Here is an 8,219-nt window from a genome sequence, read left to right as displayed (position 1 = left end):
CCAAGAATGTCAAGAAGACTTTGCAAAGTATATTGTATTTGAGAAGAGATCCTCAGCCTGCAGTTGATTCTTTCCCTTTGAAAAGTGTGAAAACCAAAGATTTGCATGCCTTTGAGCTTGATCAAGATCCTTTTTCCGAATTTTGTGATGACCATCTTCAGATTGATGAATCTCAAGAAACAAAGACTGATTCTATACCTGCTGTACATACCCCTACCCCTTGTAAAATTCCAGATCGGTATAAACCTCTTGTTTTACCTTCTGTTCTTCATGCTTTCCCCAAAAACTATGATCTATACTTGCCGAGGTTTGACGGTGAATGTAAGAATGTCAATGCCGAGCAACATGTGCAGAATTTTGAGAATTTTCTAGATCTTTTTGAAGTTGATGAAGAAGATGTTAGTATAAGGCTTTTTGCTCTTTCTTTGCAAGCCAAAGTCAAGAGTTGGTTCAAAACCTTGCCTGATGCGAGCATCTCAGATTTCCAGCAGTTTGTCAAAGTTTTTCTCGACAGGTGGATGATCGGGCAGAACCTTTTCTTGATTGTAGAAGAGTATAATCAGCTAAAAAGACTACCAGGGGAGACAGTACAACAGTTTTCAGCCATATTTAACCAAGTTTATTATTCGATGCCAGTTGATATTAGACCTTCTCCTAGATCTGCTCTCTTGCACTATCCGGGTGCCTTTGATCCGGAAATGGAGTTTCAGCTGAGAGAAAGGGATATTGCAACACTTCACGAGATGCAAAACAGTGCAGTAAATGTAGAGTCGCATTTGCTGATCCGAAGGGCAAGGATGAAGGAAGAAGAGATGAAAAACATAGATCCGGCCGAATCAACATCTCTAGAGGTGAAGCTTGACATTTTGGTAAGTGCAGTGGAAAAGATGATGGACAAGATCAACGCAAGGAATGATTATGATGTTCAAGCCCATGGCGCGCTGATTGAAGAAGAACAAGTTGCTGATCCAAAACATTTTGTTTCTTATCCCAATTGTTATAGATCTGATAATGATTGTTTTGTAGATCACCTTGGAGAAGAGAGATCTGTTGATATGACGTGTATGTTTGATGATGATTTGCCTCAGTTTGATGAGTATGACGATGATTATGTTCTCCAAAAAGAAGCTAATCTTACAGACAAATCAGCAGCTAGTTTGTGGGAGGAAGAAGTTCATTTTCAGCAGTTTGAAAACAATGTTCAGCCATCACATATCAGCTATGACGTTGATGAGGAAAGTGCATCAAAGTTTGAAGTAAGTGAAGGATCTTTTCCTTTTTGTTATGATTCGTTTCAGTTCATCAGAGATAACTACCATGCAATCAGAAATCAAATGTCAACAAATCTTGATTTGAATCATATTGAGAGCAATGAAGATTTTGTTCAAGACTTCTCATATTCAGATTTGCAACCCCCGAAAGCCATTGATTGTCAAGTTGCAGCTGAAGACTTGGAAGTGGACACACATGATTTAATGATTCAAGGTGACTTCGTACCATTCTGTTTTGAATCATTTCAGTTTTTGAAGGGTAGATTGCATAGTAAATCTTCAAATGAGCAACCTGTAGGAAATCAACAATCACTCAGTTTTAATGTTGAGGATGAAGGGCAGATTACATATGAAGGTATGGCAGCTGAAATACATGATTTGATGAAGCAGGAAGATTCTATACCCTTTTGTTTCGAAGCATTTCAGTTTATAAGGCAGAATCTTCGTAAAATCTCTCAAGAAAAAGATGAACAGCTAGAAGGATGTCATACATTTTCAATGGATACATTGCAGCAATCCTTTCAAGTTTTTCATGATCCAATAGCTGATGTTTTGGATGAGGTTTGCAGTCAAAGTCTTTCTCCATTGACTATATGTGAGCTTGAAACATGTACTGATATGAACTTGATCCAGCAGCCGGTTTCTTTGTCATTTTCAGTAGAGGTCTCATCACAAGGCTCAAATCAAAGTTTGCATTCATGGTATGAGGGAAAGAGAAGTAATCCATTGGATGAGCTAAGTTCCAGTGTGCATGAATTTCAAGATCCTTATGCAATGTTTTTGGAGGCAGATAGAGAGTTCATATCATTCAACGGATCTGTTTCTAAGTTGTCATGGGAGTTGCCTTTCAGTAGTTCTCTCTTGTTGTTCATAAGCGAGCACTTGCGGAGAATTCAAACAGCAGACGGTATACTTACTTGGTTGCATTGGTTGTTTCATTTCACTTGATCAGGTGATGAATGAAACTGTTAGAGTAGGTTGTGATGAATAAGCTCCCCTTTGAGCATCATTTTCAGTTTGTCGGTTGTGTTTAAGCGTTGAGTCAGTTTTTAGTTGAGTGAGAGTCAATTTGTGTTATCAAGTCATCATTTTTCAGTCATGCATTTCAGCTTGAGTTTTTGACTCCATTGCCCAATGGATGAAAGCACTGGTCTTCTCTCCCAGAGGTCTGAGGTTCTTGGCACCTCCAAGGAGCTACCATCCCCATTGGAGCCAATGTTAGTGTCAGTCTTTCCAGCCTTCCTCCAGTGATCAAATTTGCTCTTACAAAGTGATTTTGAAGTGTCAAGGTCAAATTTTGTCATTTCAGTGAGTCTTCAAGCAAAATTTGGTCACTAGGCATTAGGTCACTAGGCAAAATTTGGTCACAGGCAAAATTTGGTCCAAATGGCGGTCCATGTCATCATTCAACTGAGTCTATCATCATTCATAGGGTTTTCATTATCATGTCAGTGTCTAATGAGTCATTTTACATCTTGTTCATGCTTCAGTTGTGCCTAGGCAAGGTCATTTCCCTCTCCTAGGGTTTTGAAGCCAATTTCTCTTGGACGGTCAAATCATCGGCAAAACTTATTTCCTGATGTTCATACACCTTCCCCTATCCTTAAAGTACCTTATAAAACACTTCCCATCCCTTAGATCCGCTAAAATCCTCATTTTTGCACAAACCCTAGTTTCTAGCTACAACTTGGCAATTTTCTAGGTTTGGCCTGTGTTTTGCCCTTTTGGACCCCTTCCCCTCGCTCAATCTCTGAGATTCCACTTTCCCCTGCTTCCTAACATCCCTCCCCACTGCCAAAAATTTCCCCAAGAATTTAAAAGCCCCCTATCCAATTCATTTCGCTCCATTTCGACAAAATTCCTTGTTCCACACATCGGGATAAGTTTCACTCAAAAAATGTTTCAGAGAAATCAAAGATGAATTTTGCAAAACTGAGAGAGGTTTTTGCTCAAAACATGCCAAGGAAGAAAAACCTCCTTCACTTTTTACACAGGTGTCATGGTTTGAGAGAAATGTCAATAATATCGTTGCCTCAGGAGAATCAAAGACACCTCTGAAGTGACCTTGGGAAAATCAAGTTTTCTCCTAGCTTGGTTGGCCAAATGATTTTTTTGATGGGTAAAATGATAACTAGACACAAATATATTTCCAATGAGCTATCATGAGCTCAATTTGGGGTTGAGGAAGGCATTCAAAAGTTGACTGCAACAGCACTCTTCCTTCAGGCAGCCTCATTTGGCACTTTTTGACCAGTCTTGGGAGATTTGATTTTTGAAAGGTCAAATAAACTTCAAATTGAAAAATTCTAGTTGGGTTGGAAAGTAGGCTCAAAGACCTTTCCAACGAGCTATCCTGCACCTGATTCTGACACTGGGAAGGCCTCCAAAAGCCTCCTGAAAGGCGCGCGACCCGTCAGGCACCCTCTGCCAGTGCAAAAATTACACTGGCGCGACCCGTGAGGGGCGCGCGACCCGTTGGGGATTTCTCCACGGAACTTTGCCAGTGAGCTGCCAAGGAACCACAAGTTGTTAAATTTGTTCAAGGTAGGCTCTCTACACATCATTTTGGTGGTTGGTTATGAATGTAAGCCCTCATTGCTTGTGTTTTAACCTCAAATCATGCAAGTGACAAGACACTATATGGTTGCATTGTTAATGTGTAAATGTGCTAGGGTTTGTGTTGTTTCAAGGTATTCCCCTTGGTAAATTGTTTCCCTCCTTCCCTTTTTACTCATATTTGCATTCATATCTATTTTCCCCATGCTATGTTGTAAATAATTGCAAACCCTTTCCCCCTCCCAAAGCATCAAAAACTCAAACCCTACTCTTGCTTCACCATATGCATGCTATAAACATAAAAATTTCTTGGCGAATATGTGAAAGTTTTGTAAATAAGTTTCCAAATGTCCCCTTGTTACATACATGTATTCCCTTATGTTCACTGTTTATACATGTATTCCTATATGCAGTGATTTTGTAAATGATTCCCTATATCCTTGTTATGTACATGTATGCCTGTATATATGCAAATATTTGTTTGCAATGTATTCCCTAAATTCCCTGTTATTCATATATTCCCAATTTCTTGTGCAAGAGGTCCCTCCCCTAACATTTCCCTCATGTCATTGTCCCCTTGAAACAGCATAGGGTTCAGCACTTTTACAAGCAGAAACAGCAGTACATTTTGTCCACTCTGCTCCTCAAACATGTCAGAAACCGAAACATATGAGCAGAGTGATGACCAAGCATCAGTGTCAGAGGTTGAGGTACAGAGGAGACTAGAGGGTGCACAATGGACCATCACCTACCTTGAGCAGCGCAACAAACAGTTGGAAGATGAGTAGGCACTTGATGAGTTATGGAGGATTTGTAGTGACCGAGTCTTGAACCGAAGAAGACCTGGTGACCCATTGCCTGCTGACCGAGAGTCTATGCTTATCCAGGAGAACGCACACTTGGAGAGGCTGTTGGCTAAGGCCAACTAAGAAAATAAATTGCCGAGGAACATGAAAAACCATTACTGGGCAAGAATGCATGTGTGCAAGGCCAAAATGAAGATGTTTCAAAGGCGGTTGTCCGAGGCCCTAAAAGGGAAGAAGAAGACCAATCCACTCCGTATCTTGGCTGAGGCTTCACTCAAAGATCATGGCACTCAATAGCCTAGCCACAGCTCAAATCCCAAATTTTTTTGAGAATTTTGGGTAATTTTGGCATTTTTTGGTAATTTACAGGTTTTGGCTCTTTAACGGGTCTCACCCCCCGTGAGACCCTTTGTCATGGCAACTCCTTTTCACAAAAACTCAGCATTTCCTGATTTTTTATGCAAAGTTACATATGCCCATGGATGGACTTGAGTTTTTATGGAGTTTTGGGCCTCCAGAAGGTCAAAATACATGCAAAATTTGACTTTCTGCCACTTTTTTGAACTGCAGAAAGCTATCTTGGGAGAATTGGTTTTTGACATGGCAAATGAACTCCAAATTCAAAAATTCCAGATGGGTTGGAAAGTAGACTCGTAGACCTTTCCAACAAGCCCACTTTTGCTCAATTTGGCCACCTGCAAGTACCCCAAACAGAGCTCCAAAGGGGCGCGACCTGTCAGGCAGGGGGGCACGACCTGTCAGGCAGTTTTTTGCCAGATTGCACTGTACAACCCAGAAAACGTAGATTTGACTCAGTTTGACTTTTTGGGGTTGAAGATGATTATCTTTGATGTAATTTTTGTAACTCTAAGACACTTTTACTCTTGTTTAACACTTCTAGAAGATTCATTCATGTAATGGGTAAATATGTAATGTATGAATTGGTTTCCAAGTTTATAGAGGCAAGTTGTTTTGACTGCCTAGATTGTAGTGCTTAGTTTAGAAGTGGTTGAAACAGCTCCTAGGATAGTGAGCTCGACCCATGGAGGCAGGGAAAGAGGTTAGATCATCTATATTATGTATTTTCTTGCTCATTTTCATGGTTGGACTTTTGAGGGAGAAGCTATCATTGTATTATTTCACTGTATCTCTGCAATTTTTGGCTAAGGAAGACCAGGGTTTTGCAGTCCTCTTTGGGATTCTTGTGGACTCATGTGTTGATGGTGTGTTTCTCAATGTTCTTGTAAGTGTGTTTATGTGAATCATTTCCTTTCCTTTACTGTTGCACATTAAACAAATGAAGTGTTAAAGTAAGAATTCATGCTTGCCATGCTCTGCTTTTAAATTTGTTTAATTTCTATGTTTTCTACTGTTTAAGGAGAATTCAAAGTATTATTTGCTCTCCTTAGCTCCTCACCGGTCTTCTCCATCCACTCACCTCAATCAAAGGCATCAATACGGTCTCCTACCTCGCCCCAAAGAACCCCCTGCAGAAACTGTGTCAAATCCCCGCACCCAAAATTGCAATTCCTCAATTTGCCACCAAAAACCCAAAAAACCCCAAATCAACCTTTTTAATCAGTTTACTAGCCTAATATCAGTGTTACCTTGTTGGTCATCTCATCCCATTGAAGATCTGCCAAGATTGACCGGAGAGAGCCTTCTCCTGCCCCGTAGGGCTAGCTACGAGGCTAAATGGTTTGATGTAGCCTTGAGGTTTACCTTTCTCAGCCTGAGGTGAAATTTCAAGCGCTAACAGAACCTTCAAGAGGATGATATCAAAATTCAGTTGGCTTCATTGAGAATGGAGGGTGCAACACTTGTATGGTGGGAATCAAGGACTCAAGACGAGATCAAAAAACATGCTAAGATCTCTATTACTTTGTCTAATTTCATTACTGCTATAAAAAGAAAGTTCTACCCTTTAGCTCATATGCAAAAAGCTATCATGAATTGGCAAAATTTCAGACAATTAAAATGTCAAAATGTGCAAGACTATACTCAAGAGTTTAGGAGAAGATCTCTTATGCTAGGAGTAGTCTTACAGTCACAAGATACCTTGCTTAAATACATAGGAAGGTTGCATAGCTATCTTCGACATACCATTCTTATATTTAGTCCCACAAATCTTGATGAGGTCTGTGTTCAAGCTACACACCTCGAAGCAAGAGGGAAAAATGTACAAGAAGAAGGTAAGAAGAAGCCATTTCAGAGTAGTGAAAAAGGGAAGAAATTAAAAGGGAAGTAGAAGAAAAATGCTTTTGTTAAGAAAGAAGGGAAGAAACCTGTGCGCAAGGATTGTTCCAAAGCGGGCCATGATGAAGCGCATTGTTGGCAGCTTCATCCTGAATTACAACCGAAGAAATCTAACAATAAAGGGAAACAGAGGACAAACACTGCTACACAACAAGACTTGGGTTTTGACTCAGGTGATGAAACGAAGGTTGCAGTCACAATCACTAAAGGGAAAGTCATGGCAAAGACAAGAAAAAAGGAATTCGTGGCAAGAACCAGCGCAAAAAATAACTCCAATAATGTTTCAAATGAGGAAAACAGAATAGAGTTGTTTCATATCAAAGTTATTTCCAAACACACCAAGATTGATATGTTGTTTGACAGTGGATCTCAGGAAAATTTAATTTCTACAGATTTGGTCAAGAATTTTAATCCGGAAACCGTGCCTCATCATAAAATGTATCTGTTGGGTTGGATAACCAAGGATGCCAATTTGCAAGTCACAAGTAAATGTGTTTTCAGGTTTGCAATTACTGCCAATTTGATTTATGAAGTCGAATTATACGTTGTGCCATTAGATATTTATGGGATTGTGTTGGGAAACCCATATTTGTATGATAGGAAAGCCGTTTTCCACCAATTTGAGAACAAATACCATTTGTTCAAAGAGAGAGTGGAGTATATTGTGAGAGCCAATTGCAGAAAGATTAATCTATCTTTGGCGAGCGGAGGGGAAATGAAGCGACTCGTAAATTCCAGCAAGAGTCTCATGCTCCTTATGATCAAGCAGAAGAATGACACGGAGCAGGAATCCTTTGTAGGCTGTGACGTGAAGCTGAAAGCTGAATTGGTTGATGTGGTCAATCAATATGGAGACATGTTTCAAGAACCAAAGGGATTGCCACCAAAAAGGGGAATTCAGCACGAAATTCAGCTACAACAAGATTGTCCACTCCCAAACATCGGTATGTATCGAATGTTAATTCTAGAAAGTTTAGAAATTAAGAAAAAGGTCCAGGAATTGTTAGATAAAGGTGTAATTCGTCCCTCGACTTCGCTGTGTGGTTCGTCAATTTGGTACCCAAGAAAGATGGAACCTGGTGCATGTGTGTAGATTATCGAGCTTTGAATAAGATTACAATAAAGAATCGATACCCACTGCCCATAACAGATGATTTACTAGATCTGTTGAAGAATGCAAAATATTTCACTAAATTATTCTTGAGAAGTGGATATCATAAAGTTAGAATAGCTAAGGAGGATATTTGGAAGAATGCTTTTAAAACCAAACAAGGATTGTTTGAGTGGTTGATTATGCCTTTCAGTCTTTGCAATGCTCTAGCTACATTCA

Source organism: Pinus tabuliformis, chromosome 1_2 (genome assembly GCF_031772625.1).
Source record: "Pinus tabuliformis cultivar Carrire ecotype Pingquan chromosome 1_2, CPIR1, whole genome shotgun sequence".
NCBI classification, from domain to species: domain Eukaryota; kingdom Viridiplantae; phylum Streptophyta; class Pinopsida; order Pinales; family Pinaceae; genus Pinus; species Pinus tabuliformis.
Note: the sequence above shows the minus strand (reverse complement) of the source record.